The sequence below is a fragment of the Ruditapes philippinarum genome, unplaced genomic scaffold (assembly GCF_026571515.1).
Source record: "Ruditapes philippinarum isolate M1 unplaced genomic scaffold, ASM2657151v2 ctg5689_1_1_1_1, whole genome shotgun sequence".
NCBI classification, from domain to species: Eukaryota; Metazoa; Mollusca; class Bivalvia; order Venerida; family Veneridae; genus Ruditapes; species Ruditapes philippinarum.
Genome location: NW_026860018.1, coordinates 1 through 21,695, shown reverse-complemented (window position 1 = coordinate 21,695; position 21,695 = coordinate 1). Strand labels below are relative to the sequence as shown.

Below are 21,695 nucleotides of genomic sequence, written 5' to 3'. Positions count from 1 at the left end.
ACCAGTTCCTCCCCGACGGTTCTCCCCCTAACCGTTTCCTCCCCTGAAGGTTCTCTCCCAAATTTGAAATATGCAGACAGTTCTCCCCCAATTTTAATTTTATAAGTAATCATTTTAGTTTTGACTTAATACAATATTTCTTAATGAAGATTATTAAAAGAAACTGCATTTTATGTTTTATGTTGATCAGCTGAAAAGTGTTTGTAAATTTAACACCTTTATTGTGAGAGATATAGATTATTGGACAGTGATTGATATACACCTGTAATTATGTTAAGGTCTAGCTTAATAGAAGAAATCTGGTTTGGTTCATTAATGTGAAGCGACTGTAGCTTTCTTATTTACGAAGAACATCCAATATGCACTGTAACCGGCTTAGTGCTCCGCCCACTTGCGTTTTATAATATAAAACGTCCAGTTAATATAAAATATGTTCTATTAAGATTTGTAACCTGAAAATTTGAAAAATCCTCGTCGGTGATTGGCTTAAAAAAATTGGCAAGCACTAAGGTCAGATACTGGTTAGATTATTGTAAGAAACTGGTTAGATTCAGGTCCAGGCTTCGACATTAGCGGTGGTCCATTGGTCCGAGACCACCTGATTTTGGCAAGGACAACCTAATTTTACAGGCAACTGGTCCGTTAGACCACTTGAATTTTCCAAATGGTGCAGGGCTCATCTGGGAGAATGGTTTTTTGGTCGAAAACGTGTTCTATAATTCAATTATATTATTATTATTAAAACCATTTCTCCGATGTACAGGTATATGTTCATTCATCTCATTAGTTCAAAAAGATCTTAAAACATCCATAACTTTTTATTAACTCCCTAACAGTGTAGTTAAAAATAGGAGAAAATCATTTCAATAATTAAAGTATAAAATTCATTCAAATGTCTCTAGTACTGCATTGAATTTATAACATTGTATCACTATGGGATATCGGATAAACACATGAATAATGTTGCAAACAAAGGCAAAGGAAAAATTAACTAGAACTATCACTAAATGTGATTAATACCCCCACAAGACTGCTTCGGAAATGAGGATGTTCTTGTAAAAGAATTGAAATATAGAGTTATGGTTGTGGGCAATTAAAGATAGTTGTGGTTCTTGTATGTTGCATTTCCTTTCAATGTGGTTGGCCATTGATGAAGTTTTATTGAATTACTCTGTAATAAGTACAGAAAGACAAGGAAAAGAAACAAAGGGCAATAACTCTATAAATACTGAAGATGGAGTTATAGTTCTTGTGCACTGCACTTCCTCTTATTGTGTTTGACCATTGTTTGAAGTTGTTTTGAATTCTAACCAGTACCTTTTAAGTTATGCTCCAGACAAGGAAAAGTATCAAAGGGCAGTAACTCTGTATTTTGTCAAAATGGAGTTATGGCTCTTGTGCACTGCACTTCCTTTTAATGTCCTTGACAACTGTATGAAGTTGTATTGAATTCCAAACAGTAGTTTTCAAGTAATTCTCTGGACAAGGAAAAGTAACAAAGGGCAATAACTCTGTAATTAGTCAAGATGGAGTTATGGTTCTTGTGCACTGCACTTTCTCTCAATGTAATTGACCATTGTATGAAGTTATATTGAATTCCAACCATTAGTTTTCATGTCATGCTCTGGACAAGGAAAAGTCACAAAGGGCAGTAACTCTGTAATAAGTCAAGATGGAGTTATGGTTCTTGAAGAATGCACTTCCTCTCAAAGAGCTTGTCCATTGTATGAAGTTATAATGAATTCCAACAATTAGTCTTCAAGTTATGGTCCGGTCTAAAGAATGCAATGGAAAAGTAAGAAAGGGCAATAACTCTGTAATTACTTTAGATAGAGTTATGGTTCTTGTGCATTGCACTTTCCTTTATTGTGTTTGACAATTATATGAAGTTGTTTTTAATTCCAAACAGTAGTTTTCAAGTTATGCCCAGGACAAACAAAAGTAACAAAGGGCAATAACTCTGTAATTAGTCAAGATAGAGTTATGGTTCTTGTGCACTGCACTTCCTCTCAATGTGCTTGACCATTGTATGTAGTTATATTGAATTCCAATCATTAGTCTTCAAGTTTTGCTCCGGACAAGGAAAATGCAACGGACGTCTGGACCGACCGACTGACCGACCAACCAACCGACCACCGGGTGACTCCTATATACCCCCCCCCCCCACTTCGTTTTTGGGGTATAAATATCTAGTAATCTTTGGCTACATTTTAAACGATCAGAGATCCATTTTTATTTCGTTGTTTCAAAGACAAGAATATCCGTATAAAATAACTGACGGAATGAACTTATAAATACATTTATTATATTTAAATCATTTTAGAATACTGCTCATTCCATATTGAAATAGCCGACATGAATGAACTTATACATACATACTATGAAACATTCTTTCAGTTTATCGTTCATTCCATATTTACATAGCCGAAGGAATTGTTAAAATGCATTTTTTTCCGAGACAAATTAGAAAAAGGCATTTCTTTTCATTCTTACAGTACAAAATGTACTAGTACAGTGCAAAGCGCCATTTTATTAAAACATGATGGCCTAAAAGAAAACTCTCTTCCACAGAAATACTTTCTCTTGAGAAGCATGTAATGATTATCAGTAATGCATGCAAAAAGTATATACTCCGGTTTTACGTTCCGGGGCAGATGTGTACTAGGTATTTGTAGTGGTAATTTAACGAGTTCATAACGATTAATCCGTAAGAAATTATTCAAAAAGTACCCCCCAAAAAAACATTGCTAAGCCCCATGTTTTAAAGCATGATGGCCCCCTAAGAAAATCCTATTCCCGGAGAATACTTACATAAAAAGATACATAATTGATACGACATTAACTTGTTCATTTCTAAATGTATCCCCATATTGAAAACGTTGCATAAGACATAAATTCAAGCATGGTCAAATTACCGATGTGATAAACTAATCCTGCGTAAATATTCCCGTACGACCTGGAAGAGTTATAGTGGATCACCAGGACATTTCGTTCTCTCGTGTGATCATCACTCAATTTATTACACGTCTGTAAAAAATAACACACGCAAGATTTGTCTCCTATAATTTCTGAATGGCGGATATTTGCACCCCTGTTTAAAAATGTTAAAATATTTAATTGTTAGTTACCGAAAATTATCACCGATTGTTGAAATTCCATAGCGCTAAAAGTCAAGACACAAAAACACTCGTGCAAAAAGAAGCATCCATAAATAAAAGGAATATAATGTTTCCATTGTTAAATAATAAATACAAAATTTACACACGAAATGACCTCTGCCAAATGACTGGTCGGCTCTTCTGAAGAATCTGTGAATCTTTGATGTTTACACACCTGTAGTTGTTGCCGAATCATCAAAGAAATGCCGACACTCAATTGACTTCCACCTCTTTTTTATATATCAGAACAAAACTGTCATTTCTTTTTGTCAAGGAATGATTACACATGTTTAATTATTGCTCAAGTAAAAAAAATGTTGGATATTGATTGTGTCAATTATTGACATATTATTAATCGTAAGTGCATTTTGATTGTGATATTTTATATACATTTTTATGATCTTGAAGATATTGTGCAATACTTGTGTCTGCTATCAAAACAATAATGCATATGAAAGGACCACATAATCAATTTTTATTTTTTCGGTCAATTTTAGCTACCAGAAATGTTTTATTGCATGGGCTTAGTATTTATTCTGTGTCGTCAGTCATAAGCAAACGAACATGTACCCCAAAGCACATTAAAATTACCACATGGTAAACTAGTGACCATATTAATGCTTTACAAATATTCATTAATTGAACAAATAAAAATTTTAATCCCGGGATACGTGCTATTATTAGTTAATTCAACTTAATTGCCGCGCGCATGCAGTACTGCGTGACGTAAGGAAAATATCCTTCCCTGGTTGGTCGCTATTTATGTAACTACTTTAAATAGTAACACCCTAATTTTATGCACAGAATGCCCTCATGAATGATCACTCGTTACTTTACAAATGTGTGATTTAACTCCGATTTTATTTTTGTTTTCGGGGTAATTTTTTGGGTCGAATGCCTCAAAGAATGTCTCAATTTAAATGATAAAGCTTTTACAATTTTCAACAATCAAAATTAGCGTAATAGACGTAATAATTAGTTACACCTGTGAATCGGTGCTAAATGTCGCTTTGCATTGTTCTAAAAATAGAATATGTGCGAAAGTAAACACATTTGTATTATTATCAAAATAACAATTGGACAATTTGTTATCATGCGTTCTTTGATGTAGTACCAATTACCTTTTGTAATTTCAATCTTGTTTTATTGTTAACTAATTTTCACCAGCACCTGATTGCTTTGTTTTAGTATACAAAATGTATACGCTTTACATGTTCAAATGCTAAATATTCATAAATATACATGACATTTACAAGATTTTTTTTAAGTTTTCAAAATTAAAGACCACGGGAATGACCAAGTAGTACTTTCTAATACAATTATTGCTGAAGATTCGCCGTAAATTACGGCGATACATCGCAGCGATTTTTCGTGAACCGCCATGAAATTCGGCGAACTTGCACGCGGCGATGTTTTACCGCGTAGTGTCCCGTCGCGTCATAGACTACACTCGCGGCATAACGCGACTTTTGCGGGTTTCGCGTGTCCAGTACTGTACTAATCATGACTAACCTCCATGCCAAATATGAAGACTGTGGGTCAAAGGAATCTAAAGTTATTGGGCAGACAAGATTTTATAGTCTAGGCCCCTGTGACCTTGACCTTTGACCTGGTGACCTAAAAATCAATAAGGGTCATCTACTAATTATGACTAACCTCCATGCCAAATATGGAGACTGTGGGTCAAAGGAATGTTAAGTTATTGGGCGGACAAGCTTTTTGAAGTCAAGGCCCCTGTGACCTTGACCTTTGACATTGTAACCTCTAAGTCAATATGGGTCATCTACTAATCATGACTAACCTCCATGCCAAATATGAAAACTATGGGTCAAAGCAATCTTAAGTTATTAGGCAGACATGCTTTTATAGTCAAGGCCCATGTGACCTTGACCTTTGACCTGGTGACCTAAAAATCAATAGGGGTCATATACCAATCATGACTAACCTCCATGCCAAATATGAAGACTCTAGGTCAAAGGAATCTTAAGTTATTGGGCGGACAAGCTTTTTGAAGTCAAGGCCCCTGTGACGTTGACCTTTGACCTGGTGACCTAAAAATCAATAGGGGTCATTTACTAATCATGACTAACCTCCATACCAAATATGAAGACTGTGGGTCAAAGGAATCTTTAGTTATTGGGCGGACAAGAAAAAAACGACGGACAGCCGGACAGACAAGCTGATTCCAGTATACCCCCCCCCCCCCCTCTTAAACTTTGTTGTGCGGGGGTATAAGTAAACACAAGGAATGAAAACGCCTTTTCCCCACCCCAGCATAATTTACGCCGAACAAATCAACAAAACAACGGATCAAAATAATTTATTGGGCCATTACGATAAACAATACATTAATGCATCAAATACCACCGATAACTTTTTTTAATCGCATACTGTAGCTATGTAGGAATAATTCAACATTTTCTGATTATTTCCCACGATCTGAGTTTGTAGCCGACTCCATTTTGGGACGTCACTGGACGTTGATTCGAGGAGAATTGTATTTAACAAAATTATTTTTAACAAGTTTCCAAAAATAACGAGTTTGCAAGTAAAAGAGCAAATGACTAATTTCTTTTTTACGACATAGATGAATTTATTTGCTTGGCCATATCAAAAAGAGTACTCAAATATTTTTTTTTAAAACGAAAGTACTATTTCAAAGATTTACCGTTCTTCTTTGGGGTTTCCCTTTCAAATTTTATTTATAAAAGTAATTTGTTAAAAAGGTTTTACATTAAGATGTTTAAATCTATTTACATAGAATAATTTGTATAACAGTTTAATACATATCCTCAAGGTACTAACTTTATACTGGGAGGTACTTTGTACCAGGAATGTCCAGATATTGCTAATAATACTTACATAAAAAATTTCTTTTGTATGCAAGTGTTCTTCACATTAATTTCATACAAAATATGGCATTTTTTAAAGAAAATCCAAAGTTTTAATAACCTTATTCACATAAATGTGTTTTACTCATAAAAACCAGTAGTATTGCTAAAGATATGGACCCAGCATGACATTTTGAATGTGTGTGCAAATGCTTATCAAATTGTTACCCTTTTACTGTGTGATAATTTATAAATATTGAATAGAACTTAAGTATTATTTGCAGTTATGGACCATTTACATATGTTTTTAACTTTCATTGATTGTTTATTAAGTACCTAAAAACAAAAATGGCTGCCACTCATTATCATATGAGGTTATTCACATATTTTTTTTTTACCTATAGTTAAAATTTCTTTTGGATAATCTATATATTTATCAAAAAATGGCAGCTTTTTCAGTAATACTTATTTTATCCTAGATTTTTTCTGTATTATATGATGGTGGGCCTAATAAGCCTTACACTCCCAGTAGATAGTACAACCAGGATACCTGTTATTTTTTGGAACTTATTAAAAATAATTTTAATAGAAATTATTCTCCTCGAATCAAAATCCAGTGACGTCACGAAATGGAGTCGGCGACAAACTCAGATCGAGGGATATAATCAGAAAATGTTGAATTATTCCTAAAATAGCTACGCAATTTTAAAAAGTTATCGGTGGTATTTGATGCATTTATGTATTGTTTATCGAAATGGCCCGATAAATTATTTTGATCCGTTGTTTTGTTGATTTGTTCGGCGTAAATTATCCTGGGGTGGGGAAAAGGCGTTTCATTCCTTGTGTTTATTTATACTGTATAGGGGGTATATTTTGGATATTATCATAAATATTGATAGAAATTCAAGTTCCTGTGACCACAGGCGCTAGTCACAAAATCAAATATTTTAAATGACCGGTCTATATATGTATATAAAGATATAAGGTCCCCAACGGAACAAAAAAATCATGCGGAACAAACAAGAACACTACTGCAAGAAATGACCATATCACTGTTATTTCTTTCTGGTCGCCATCTGAAAGCATCAATCCAATTGCTAACGCTTTTTATTTAATTAAAATCTCTCAACTAGCAAAGAAATTTGGAAAAGTGACGCAAAATGCCATTATTTTCAATTCATGTCGTTTTCGACGTCCATACCATTCATGTATACAAACAAGATTTCTGGTCAATTTTTACGAAATAAACAAAAAACGGCTAGAATTTCAACGTACGTTCCATAAACAAACTCTTTTCCTATCGTTTTGCGAAGTCTAACTCTTAACTGATCAAAAGCCCCCTTCATACGTAATTCATTAAAAAATACAAAAGGATCCCGCTTGTGACAGTATTTTATCGCCATGTATAGCGCATGTATATACTGTTCCGCTCTGAATATTATATAAGGATTTGATTGGTTAAGATAATTATCGGAATACTAATGACCAATCGTATAATACTATTTCTTTGCTTCATTTACCTGTCACTTCAAAGTAAAAATGGCGTACTTTACTCGATCTCCGTTTCTACAAACAATAATTTTTAAATATTTGCGTACAAAGAGGGCTCTAATTCAATTTAGACTTCGCAGATTGACAGAAAAAGAGTTTGTTTATGAAAATTATGAGGAAATTTTAGACGTTTTCTGTTTATTTCGTAGAAATCGACCAGAAATCGTGTTTCATGTATACATGAATAGATTGGACGTCGAAAACGACATGGATTGAATATATTGGCATTTTGTGAAACTTTTACTCATTTCTTTGCTATTTTAAGAATTTTAATGAATTAAAAAGCGTTAACGCTTGGATTGATCCTTTTGAATGTCGGCCAGAAAGAGATAACCGTGATCTGGTCGTTTCTTGCAGCAGTGTTCTTGTTTGTTCAGCATGATGTTTGTGTTCTGTTGGAGACCTTATATCTTATTATAGGTTATAGCCCATATAAAACTTTAAAAAGTTTGTTTCAAGCACCTGTGCTGTGACTTAGGAAATAAATATATCTAGAGCTATTTATTAACAAACTTAAAATGCGGAAATCACACTACTTATAATTATATGCCTAATTGATTGGAAAAATTAAAGACTACTGGTTTCCTAGCAGTTTCCGTCCCCTAGCAGTTTTCCGGCCGTTTATCATTTTCGTCCAGTACAGTCTATTTTTACCAGTAAGGCATCCACATTACTTCATCAATCAGAGAAACATTTGTTTTCTATGCTAAACAGCATTTAAAAAAGTACATGTACAACGATTAATAGGTTTTGAAGTTTTGCCTGTAATTAAAAGTTACATAAGGGAACTTGCGACATTCAAAAATAAGCAACACCTGGGGAATTTTAGTTTGAATATCCATGTGCAATAACTTAGACCCCATTTTAGGTAAATCAATACTTCGGAAAATATTTTTGCAGACGACACGGAAAAGGTTGGGAAGTTCTGTTTGTCTGATAAAATCATCTTAATATTGCTTTATGGTACTGATTTATATTCAAAATAAAAATTGTCCGGAAAACTGCTATGCATTTTTTATTCTAACACTCACGTGATTTTGTTACTATAGACAAAGAAGGAAAAACTGGTGTTAAACTGCCAATAAACACCGGTTAAGGACTACTTTTATATGCGCTGAACATATGTTTTCACCCTCGATTGCATAGTTTACAAAGCATTTTAAAGCAACAATAAAAAACATTTTTGTTTATATTTTCAGTTCGTATAATGTTTTCTTTTCATACAATACCGAAATAATATCTCACATACACTAACGCCACATATAAGATCCATATCAGTTAATAATATTTTGATAAAATGGCGCCAATCTGTAAGCAGCGTGATGACGTCATCCTAAGTAAACAACTCATTCATAAACAAGCTGACGTTATTTCATACAGACAAGAATGATAATTGGGCACTGATGTAAACACAATACGACGTAAGTTTATATTGTTGAAAACTTGATAAAATAACGCTTTTTTTCTTATTATTTTTTTTGTTTAATAATTTCTATATCTTCGCAACAGTAGGGTGCGAAAATCGAACAGCGTTATACGAAAATCGGCACCGGAAGTTATTTCCGCTTGAAAAATAACATTAGTGATTTTCCTTATTTCATCGTGTTAGAATCGAAATAACATCGGCCTGAGAGGTGTATATCGGCTATTTAACACCGGTATTGTCGTTTTGATGCAACAAAATTAACCACTCAGGCCTACGGCCTTCGTGGTCAATTCCTACGCATCAAAACTCCAAACCAGTGTTAAATAGCCGATATACACCTCTCAGGCCGATGTTATTTCTTAAATAAAGGTGAACAAAGGCGTTACATTTCAGGCCTATATTCAAACTAGTTTTGTGCCCCTCCGTATACTGATTTTTATTTTATTTGTTAAAAAGTGCGATTTGTGGGCAGAAACTGCTAGGAAACCAGTTTATTCTTGAATTTGTATACGCCGAACATTGGTCCACCCACTCTATCATAGGAGATAATCATGATAATTTGCCATTTCTACTTTCGTTTTCGGTACACACATAGTTTGATAATCATACCTCCATACAAAAGAACCAGCTGTTTTACATTTATTAATCAATATTAGGAATTCATATTGGTTACAAACTTCACAAGGTATTTACCACAATTTCTTCAAATTTTGAGAAAATATTATCCTGCACTAGTTCCCGCCATACTGATTTTCTCCAATTTTACAGCGCATGCGTGTTGTAAACTAACACTACTAAATTATAAATAAATTATACACCACTAAATTTTTTCCTACACTTACTTTAGTAAATCAAAGGGCCGCAAGCTCTATGGTATTTTCTGATCTTTGCAATCTAAATCGTACTGTATATCTGTACGTATTTTCATGTATATATAAGTTTATTTTTATATACAATAATTCATCTTGCAGGGCACCGAGATGCAGCGAGTGCGTCTAGATTTTTTACTATAACAGTTTGAGTTTGATAAATATGGAATTTTGCATGAATAGAGTTGCATCAAAAATCATTTATGTTCATTTTTTATGACAGTCACACTTTATCCTTGCATATTGTGGCTACATCCTTAATAAAGAAGACTTATTTAAAAAAAATAGTTGCCTCGACTGGGTTTTGAACCCCAGACATCTCACACCCTTAACGAATTCTACGAAGAAAGCCTAAATAAAAGGAATTAGTGTTAATGGTACAGAGTACATACTCTCTCAATATGCTGATGATACTACTTTATTCTTAGATGGCACTTCAGAATCATTAAAAAATACAATGTTAACTTAAAAATTTTATGCAAAAATTTCAGGCCTTAATATAAATATGGAGAAAACAAAAGTAATTTGGTTTGGGTAAAAAAAAAACACAGTCGCACAATACTTTGTCCATAATACAATTTATCATTGGGAGATAACAGTTTCACACTGCTTGGAATTAAATTTTCAGTAGATTTATCTAATATAGTTGATATTAATTATGACTCAAAAATTGAGGAAATTCAAAAGTTGGTTGCTTGTTGGTCAAAAAGAGTGTTAACGCCACTCGGCAAATTGGTGGTTATAAAAACCCTTGCTTTGTCAAAATTAAATCATTTGATTTTGATTATTCCTAACCCACCACTAGCAAAAATAAATATTATCCAGCAAATGTTTTTCAATTTTCTATGGAGTGATTCAAGAGATAAGGTTTAAAGAAATACATGTAATTATATCAAAGGAATACAAGTTTGGAGGGCTTAAGATGGTTGATCTCAAGTTTTTTATGTATAGTTTAAAAGCATCATGGCTAAAGAAGACTGTTGACAGTTAATTGTATTTTTACATATTGTTAAAAGTGCATGCCATTTTTAAAATGATATATATATAAGTATGGTACAGATTATGCAAGAATACAATTACATCAAGATTTAAATCCTTTTTGGAAAGATGTGCTTTACAGCTTTTATTTAATTTCTTCAAATGTAGAAGTGAATTCTTGTCAGCAAAGTTACTCAGTCAATTTATGGCACAACCCCGCATTAAAGTAGCAGAATCTAGTGTTTATTATAACAGATGGGTTTTATAGGGGAGTTATATTTTTAGGGGACCTTATCAATCAAGAAAAAGAATTTTACACCTGGCGAGATTTTATTAGTAAATTCAATATAAGAACTAATTATCTGGAATATCAAGGTTTTTTAGCTGCAGTAAATGAATTTCTTTTGAATAATAATATAAGACATGTACATAAGAAATCATTCAATATCGACATTCCTTAAGGTTTCACTATTATAAATAAAGATAAAAAAGGATGTAGATCTATATATAGAATCTTAAAAAAGAAGGAAGAATATCCAAATTCATTGCTAAAATGGAAAAATGAATTAATAAGTTTTGGTGATATGAATAACTTGAATTTCAATTTAATATATATACTGAAACAAAAAAGAAACATTCCCCAAGTTTGAATGTAGAGATTAGTACAGTTTTTCAATCCTTTTGAAACTCGACTTTTACGTTGAATAGACATATCGGGCTTTTATACGGGGATTAGCTGACCGATTTTGCAAACAAAACGAGTTTTACAAGCAACTACATGTATATAAATGTGTACATCTAAGTGGTACCCTGGAACAACTGGCACATACTTTGCGAAAGTTTCTTTTTTGGTTCAGTAGTAATGTTTTTAGAGTAACAAAAGACCCAACATTGATCTGGTTTCAATACAGAATCAACCATAGAATTTTAGCCACAAACTATCTTCTTAAAAAAAATGAATATTATCAGAGAAAATGACTTTACATACTGCCAACATGAGCCAGAAAAAAAATCACAAAACCCCATTTTAGCTATTAATAATTATATTAGCATATCAATATTGTATCTATTTAGTTAAAGTGACAATATGTCCACCCAAAGCAAATAGTGAATAAACAGTGAAAGTTGAAATATATTTTTGCCATGATTCGTTTCAGTTTTTCAATATATTCCGTATGACTCAAGGAACATTTTGGAAATATTTGTCGAGGGAAAAATTATATTTGATAAAAGTATGGGGCAGTCTTTATGTTTAAGGCAGATATATATTTTATCCAAAACTTTTTCTTATATCAGCTGTTGTCAAGCACCACTATTGTTGTCAATATTGAAATTTATAGTCAATAAAACTCAACTTGACATTGAAAAAAAAGAGCTTAATGTCACTTAAATGTTTTAAATATAATATGATGATATATGCCATGAAATGATAATGTAAGGTACAGTAGGGGATGGCTCTCCGACCCCACTGCACCAATTACGGGGAAAATAAATTGGCAACCTATGTTGCTGAAAAATTAACCAAAAAGAAATCCTAAATAAAATCAAATTATTCTAAATTTAGAATTTCCATTTAGGGTTTGTAATCCTTTTTAATTTCGAGGTATTTTGTTCATGATAAACCTGTTGTTTAATACTGATGTAAATAATTTATCCAAAACAGTCCATCATGTATATATTCCACTACTCGACAATCAGATTTATTTGTGTTATACGCTCTGAGGTCTTCGGTAATTTACGTGGATGAATTTATCGGGTGTAGAAATTGATTATCGATCATCGACTGCCCTAAATTCGTCCGTGTCCAAGAGTCAACATAACATCCTTACTTTATTTTTCACAAAGTTTATATCAAAATGTTCATAAAGGGCGTTTAATTCCGATCACAATAATCCGAAGCTTTACGGAATTGCCGACCGAATTGCATTGATTAAGGTGATATTCATCCGCGTAATTTGTGGTTGTGCATTTATTGACGATTCTATAAACCAACGCTACTTTTAAACTTTAAATGCATTGTAATGTGTTGGATACTTGTAACAAAATGAAAATATTTCTTTCTTTTACATAATGATGATATTATAGATTATTTAGAGGTTCCTCATTTCTGAAAAAAAAACTTCTAACAGCAAAAAAATAATCTGGAAACAAAGTGATCCCTCGGAAACATTAATCACAAAACCTACATGAAAATTGCAGACTCGGTTTGATTGAGTCTGTACATGGGGGCCAATGATTAATTGCAACATCCCTCACGCCGCTAGCACCGGCTTGAGCGATACTCAATTCTCAACACTTAATAATACTGGCATCAATGACCCCGAATGACCAGAAAAATATGACACATTAAAGTGAAGTACTGGGCAACTTTTTAAAGTTTATGTGACCTTTAAGACACATAACTGTCCTGTCATGTCAATTTTACACTTTCTTATATTGCCCATTACTCATGGTCTAAATTAACGCACAGTAGGGAGAAAGCTCGAAATATATCACGCGAAGTAACAGTTTCGTAACCAATGGTATAATATGTCATATATGTCGTAAAAGAATAGAACGGCCAGACAAACTTCATAGGACTGTAGAGACAATGAAGCCGGGACATCGAATGAACTTATTTTGTTACTCAGAGTGAACTCGCAGCAGGATTACTTCTTAGTAAATCATGGAACCGTTTATCTAGTAAGAAAGTTGACAGAATTATATATATTTCTGAACAAAGATGCATTCAATCTTACCGAAGTAGATTGAACTGTTAATAAGTATGAAAGCTCATGGACAATTATGGCTGAACTTAAAAGCACTCTACCTAGCATTACCATAACCACATCCTTTATCGATTATTTAGATTATATGAACACAGTGTGATGTAATTAAATAAACACCAGTTTTGTAGTCAAAAGATAAATGCGTGTTTAATAAAACAGTTCGCAAATAACGTCCATAGCAATCGGCAGCGTTAGCCGAACATTTTGAGCATTTTGAGATAACCATCCTATGACCATTTATGTAAAGTTTCATCGAAATCGACCAAGTCGTTACGGAGGAGATACTGTTTAACGATTTTCTTTTTATTTATTTTACCCCTGGCAACCTTTCTTTTTAGCAGACTGGAGTTATTTGAGCAATTTCGTTATAAACTATCCACGGATTTTTCCTGTAAAGTTCGTAAAAGATTATAGAAAATAATGAGATATGTGTTTTAAAGGTGTTTTTAAGTTCTGCCAGCCATTTTGATCAACATACTGATACTAAGGCCTGGACTTGAATTTTTTAAGTCACAAATAATAGCCAATTATAACATTGAAAAATGTGTTGCAAAACAAACGGTCAGGAATGAAAATTTTGAAAAGGCATGACAACAATTTGAAAGTCTGGTTCTTCCAGTTGAATCCCAATAGAGAATATTATATACATGTACTATACTTGAAAGGTTTTTATGAAATTTCTATTTTACATAACTATATACAAAGCAAAAAAAAGAAGAAAAAAAAACAGTTTTCTGAACTCTCACCCACTACCATTATAATGTGGTCTTCCACCGCCTTATTCACATCCTCTTTGATCTCATTTTTCAATTGTTTTTATTTATCATTTTTCTTTTAGAAGGAAACTCTAGTAGTTTTCAACAGAAACCTTTAATATATATCTATTTTTTTATGAATCAATTCATACATAAAGCTTTCTGTCCACATTTGTATTTATATTCTGATAATTTGTTTATTATTTAGGTACATAAATTTGTATACACACATTTTGTAATAAGTGTTTTAAGTTTGACTATGGTCTTTGACTTGAAAAGTGTACAATACCCCTGTCTAGGTTAGACCTGAAGTATTTAAAGCAGTGAAAAAAATAATTTTAAGAACTCACATGATGAAAGAACTTGTTCATATTAACATTCAAAAGTTTTTTTCTTTTTAGCAATTAGGCATTACCATTATATTTCATCTGAAACATAAATATAAGTGGTTTAAGGGAGACAACTCCTTAGCATACTAGAAAAATTGTTTACTTACTCACTACCACAGGTACTTGAGGCAGACTGTCTTCGGTGCTCTATATGGGCAATATACTGCGATAAGACTGTAGTATATAGCAAATATAGAGCATTGGAGATAGTTTGTTTCCGGTACATGTGCTCACTTCAATTAAAATTGCTTTATTATATTTAGTTGCAGTTTTTGTCTGTGAACTTGTTATACATTTAACATTGAATATATACACTAAATATGTGAATTATGTACAATCAAAATAATATAGCATACAAAACATGGCAGTTAGCTTTGGCTAGAGAATGTTTTTTAAGATTTGTGAAACATAATTTTTTTAACATAAAAACCCCCATCTTTAAACACTCTATAAATCTTCCCCCAAGGAAAATTCCTTTTTCTTTCAACATTATATATGGTATGAATATGTATGTTTTTCTTTATAGTTCTGTTGTTATGTTGAAAACACAATTATCGTATAACATAACTTTGTATGTTCCTATATTGGGATAGATATTTGATATTGTAAGTGGAAGTGGTGGATGGTTCCCCGACCCCACTTTCCACATGGACGGGGAAAATAAATGAGCAACTATGTTGCTAAAATTAAAAAAATATATATAAAGCAGGATGGGATTCAACAACTTCAGCCCATTTAAGTAAACATCGTTACACAGGAACAAACCACTACAATAACAATACCCTCTTAATTATATACTCTTAATTTCAGTGTCCGTTATTATAAACAATGCTATCCACGTGATGTGATATCTTCCTTATTCTATTTACATTAAAGTGTTCATTCCTAGTATTATATATCAGCCGCAACATGTTACAATAGATAAGGAGAAATACTTAGACTTGAAATGAAATAACAACCAAAAGGATAAATATGATAATTATTGTTTAATTGTTTTGAGTAAGTATGCCTCAAAGTGTTTCCTGTTGTAAGGTCAATAAATCAAGTGGCATTTGAATACATGAAACTAGGATTGTCATCTCATTATTTTCCTTCAAATTGCCTTTCTTATGGTACTTCATATAATTTAGAAATATATGACTGAGTTGGTATTTTGTCATGATTTCAAGGTTACCAAAACACTTTTTCTTTAATATTTACACAATGAGACATAACTGTCCATATCTTTAAACTGCTGAATACCGTCAAAGTTGCGGTGAAGAGTTTTGATATTTTTGTGTAGTAATTTTATTTTAATCGAGAAATATGCTTTCAAGAACAATATATGCATTACGTGTTTAAGGAAATTTATAAATTCATAACGTAATACATATGCCACAAATAGTTCGGCAAAGCTTTGTGAGCAACAGTATATATTTTTGTATTTTCTGATCGCAAGATCAGATAAATACATAGCTAACATCCACGGTCTAACACAACATTTCCTAACAGTCCTAACAACGCAATGTAGTTCTCACTCAAAACTGCTTAAAAACCAGCAATTTAAAAGAAAGAACAATTTTTTGTTACAAGTGTCCAACAAATAACTACACATTCAAACTTTAAAAGTAGCGTTGGCTTATAGAATTGTCAATAAATGCACACTCACAAATTACGCGGATGAATATGATTTTAATCAATGAAAATGCTATTTTAAGCGATATCGATGACCGAATACTACACAAAAAAATCTGACTGTCGAGTAGTTGAATATATAATATCTACATGTTGGACTGTTTGGGCGAGAAGATTTTTGCTAAATTATTTACTTCAATTTTAAACAACAGGTTTACCCTGAACAAAATACCTCGAAATTACCCTAACCCGAGATGCAATGGAAATTATAAATTACGAATGACTTGATTTTATTCAGCCACTGTATGTGAAACTTCTCCGTGGTGCAGGGGTAACGCGCTCGTCTCACGTGTGAGAGGTCTGGAGTTCAAATCCCAGTCTAGTCAACATTTTTTTAAATTCTTTTTTTAGTGTCTTTGTTGAAAATAGCCACGATATGCAAGGATAAAGTGTGGCTATAATAAAAAATGAACATAAATGATTTTTTAGCAACGGATATACATGTATACAATCATTTATAATCCATATGTGTAATGCATGATCAACACCACACTTGTCCCTTAAATATGTTATCGCTTATAATTAGCGAAGACCCCCTCTAAAGGTATCTGTAACTCACACTTACTAACAATATGACACTGGTTACATTACCATGTTGATCATGTTGAGCATAATTGTTTATTATACAATAATTGTAATAAAAAAAATACAGATTTTATGAATATTGTTTTCTTTTCTTTTTTGTGTTTTATGTGCTATTTTAATACTGAGTTTTTACGTTTACTACTATTTTAAGAATTCAATTGTCATATTGACCGACGATTATATTAAGTAAATCTTAACTGGAAAAAGTCAATAAATTATGGTTAAACTTTTAATATATAATATTGTTTATTCTTAAAACATATACATGTACATTTGTATTTTTCTTTATCATTTTTTAAATTATCAATCAATTGAATAATTCATAAAATCTAATTTGTAACTTTGAATAATTCCTCGGCATCTTTACTAAACACGAATAACAAATTAAATAAAATGTTTCAAAGTTGATAGTGTCATATTAATACCATAAAATGTACCTTTTTTCTCAATTATTGTACATATTTATGTTTTTATCTGATACAAACGCATCAGTGTTTTATCATGTTTTATAAAACATGTTATTGTTGTTTTTGGGTTTTTTTATCGAATTGTATGTTTATGTATAATAATAATCAATAAATTTGAGAGTTGATCTGTGTTTATTAATTATGTAACCAAACTAAGTGACAAACATCATTTTGAAAAAAACTTATATAACTGTAAATATTTGTTCTGTTCTGTAACGATATCAAACATCTACTCGAAAACCGGGAGAGACCGGACAATAAACGTGTGGTACTATTCGCCGGTCACTAGTAAATTCCGGTCAAAATAGACCAGGAGAGACCGGGAATTACCGATAGGAGTACATCCCTCTATAAATAGATTTTCGGAATATTTAGGTCATCAACTCATCATTCTATTCAGCTTTCGGATACATGAACCATAATAACCCACTGTGTACTACAAAATGATAAATAAAAATACCCCGAAGAGCGCGATTTATTGACGGAAAAGGTTATTTCATTTGAAAATGTTTGCATTGCGAAATTCTCCAGTTCGCTATTCATTGTATATATCGCGACATTTCATTTTTAATTAATAACAAGTAAAATGGTTTCCTGCGGGGAACGTTTTTAATGATATAAATATATTTCATTTAACTATTTTCAGGGGGGGGGGGCGAGGATAAATAAACGTTTGTATCAGGAATATATTTGACAGTAATCGATTAATATAGAAGAAGGTCTTTGGAAACTGGTGACCGTTGATGACCGGAGAAGATCGAACATAAAGCAATTATTTCTTTTTTAAGAAAATAATTAAATATGCCTACCATTTTATGAATAATTCCGAGCAAAAAAATAATAAAGTAAACACACAAGTACTTATGATGGCAGATGATTTATTGTTTGTAACATTTTGAGATACATATTAAAGAAACATTGATAATTTTCAAACACATCATTCAAGTTTTTCCACCTTAAACGGTAACATAATTATAATAAATTAAAAATATCACGTAATAGTTTTTTGTTCTTAATTAGGTGTCTAATTCCCTAGAGGATTATCAGTAACGTACCAGCAAACGGTATTTATCCAGGTTTCCGAAAAGGTCAATTAACCAATCATGTACGGTTTACAGATCACATGCTCCTCCATGTACCGAAAACAGGTCACGTGCTCCTCCATGCTTCAAAAGTTAAACGCGTAGCAATACCCTGTGGTCTCCAGACCGCAGGGAATCAAGAACCCTCATACTGGTCGGAATGAACGGCTTTTATTCTGTCCGACTAAAAGGCTCGAGAAGTTGTTGTCGCCCTTTCTCATTCCAAAAGATGCGCCGCGCCGAGGACGCCAAAAATAAACTTATACAGGAAAACAAATACAGATATACAGTACGATTTAGATTGCAGAGATCAGAAAATACCACAGAGCTTGCAGCCCTTTGATTTTATTTGGGTTTTATGTCACACCGACACAGTATAGGTTATTTGGCGACGTTCCAGCTTTACTGGTGGAGAAAGACCTCAGGTGCCCCTCTGTGCATTTTATCAGGCACGAACGGGCACCCGAGTAGAACCACCGACGTTCCGTAAGCTAGCTGGATAGCTTCCTCACATGAAATAATCCAAAGTCGGGATTCGAACCCACAGCGGTGAGGGGCAAGTGGTTTGAAGTCAACAGTATAAGTGATATACTATGAATGATTTGGATTTTATCTCATCAAATAAAATCCAAGACTTTCACTTAGCATAAACAAGTAAAAAGACTTGAAAATAGAGTACATCTTAAATAACAAAGCAAAATATTTACAAAATAAAATATAATAGTCAGAAGTTCTCGTCGGGATTCGAATCCTCAGCGGTGAGTGACAAGTGGTATTAAGTAATGTAAACAGTAAAGTTTGAAAAAGTAGCTCAGTTTGCATTGAATTAGAGAGGTTAAGATTCTTAAGTTGATAACCGTCTTTTTAGATGTTCACTGTTTTTGCAAAAAGTAAAGTATTTTTTGTCGTTTTAATGCGAAAAAATAAATCAATGCATACACATCAAAACTCCATACCGGTGTTCAATAGCCGATAAACAGCTCTCAGACCGATATATTTCTTAAATAAAACCATGGGCTAGGAAAAATATATATTTTTTATACAAGTTATGTTTATTTATGATACAATTTCCACATAATTGGAAAGATGTAAAGTATTGCATGATAAACGTAAAGAGAAATGCAAACACCAACATATATTTTACACAATCTTTGTGAATTAATCATACAACACGGGCAATTCATGGTATTTGGCAAGATTTTTTATTGTTCTTTATGTTATATGCGGTTTTCAGAAAAGGTGCCAATTAAAAAAGGACCTGTACATAACGTATACTCTTCTATACATTTATATATAATATAGGTACATGTATATACAATGGGTTATATACTTTAAACTTATTTATATTACAAAGTTTACTTATGATTAAAACTATACAACAACAACCTTTTATTTTTGTCATGAACAAAACTATACAACAACACCCTTTTCTTTTTATCATGAACACAATGTTCAATTTTGATCAAATATCCAAACTGATGGTGTTTCTGTTTAATACATTCATTTTGTGAGTCATTTTGTTATCCATCAGTATGGTTTATGACAGAACCAGCTGTATAATTTATTTTAAAAAATAACATCACATAAAATAATTAATTTTTACCTTAATTGTCTCGAATATTTTCCACGGAGATTAAATTATATGGAATCCAGGGCTTAACTCCGCCATTGCGATAAGGCCACACAAAGTATTAAACAGCGCATGCGTAACTAACAAAGAATGAATTATCACGTGGTTTATCACATGTTTGATGAGTTGTTTTTATATGAAAATCAGGCCATGGCAAAAACTTACTAAATAATTGTCCTCTTTTTTTCTTGTGATAAAATGTTAAATTTCTTTGTATTTGTGTAGACAATATTATATTAAAGTTGAATGCTTAATTATATTATATTATCTTACATAGACCTGACATGCTGTGAAAAAAGATTCCTTTTGACAAATAGACTACAGTGCTATAACGAATCCAGTGAAAAATCTAAAAAACTTTGGATGTAAAACTGACAATTACTCTCTTAAAGCGAACACGGTTATAGCGAAAATCCGGAATATGAGGATTTTTTTTGGCTAGAGTTATACACTTCTTTATTTAATGTATAAAAATATACTGTTTTAAAAATTATACTTTTATAACTATCTCTCAAATATCGGCTATCTTGCATTTTCAACTTTCGTTTTCATTAGCACGAATTAAAACTCGGCTGAATTTCCGTTTATTGTTGTATGTACTTCATTGAAATGAATTTGTACAGCAGTACGTAATAATTTTTTATTTAGGATATTTAGCATGATTTAATGTCATATGCAATTGTTTGCAGACAAAAACATTCAAACAAAAATTTTTGCATGCCTTAGGCAAACCAAGATTTGTAGAGTATATCCCTAAAAAGTTGTTAAATGTTCATGTCAAGACAACTTACGTAGGTTAATTCAGAAATGATACTACATAAGCTGTAAAGAAATGTAGATATACCTACCTTATTTTTCCTTCTCGTCTCTTTTCCGTTCATCAAACATTCAAATGTTAACTCTCAGGTAAGCCTATCATTTTTTTCATGATCTGTACATTAACTTCATCACAAAATGCGTATATTTCTGATAAAATAAATCATACCGTAAGTTCTTTTTCCCTAGTGTTAAATGTTTATCCTGGGCTCTCTGCAGCCATCTTGACGTGTCTCCAATGTAATGGCTTTTGAGGAGGTTTTCACTCTTCAGGTTAATATGTAATTGATACTTTATGTATTTCGAAATGTTCGCCATTGGGTGTAAAACTACCTCCTCGTGACTTTATTGTATAAAAAAAAATCGACCAATCGTTGCGCATTTAGTAAATAGGACAACCCTTTACGGCGTTTATTTGTTTGAATATAAATACGATACTTAAATATCGCCGGCATGGAATGAATATAACTTAATATCACAGTGCGGCGACGCCATGAAAAAAATAACAAAAACAAAATGATTAATGTAATATGGCGAACTGAATTATAGCTAACATACAATGAAAATATGAAATATATAAAAAATATTGTAAAATATGACCCATAAACGAAAAGCACTTAAACGTTTTTCATTCAAATCGAGCTATGAAAAGCATAAAATTACGATTTTCAATTTATTTCAAAGTATATGTCTTAACTATCTTTGCATACATTTCT

At 32.3% G+C, this 21,695-nt stretch overlaps 1 protein-coding gene across 3 annotated transcripts in view; it reads right to left on the bottom strand.

The window, feature by feature from the left end:
- LOC132758625 (uncharacterized) overlaps window positions 1-20,229 on the bottom strand; it is a 101,247-nt gene extending 81,018 nt beyond the window's left edge. The window contains exon 1 of one of the 3 annotated variants that reach the window (XM_060750319.1): window positions 20,137-20,229. The gene's annotated coding sequence lies outside the window, so the exon portion shown is untranslated. Of the gene's footprint in view, window positions 1-9,659; window positions 9,720-20,136 lie in introns of those variants that run through there. The other 2 variants (XM_060750317.1, XM_060750318.1) reach the window with 2 other exon arrangements.
- Between the last annotated feature and the right edge of the window lie 1,466 nt (window positions 20,230-21,695).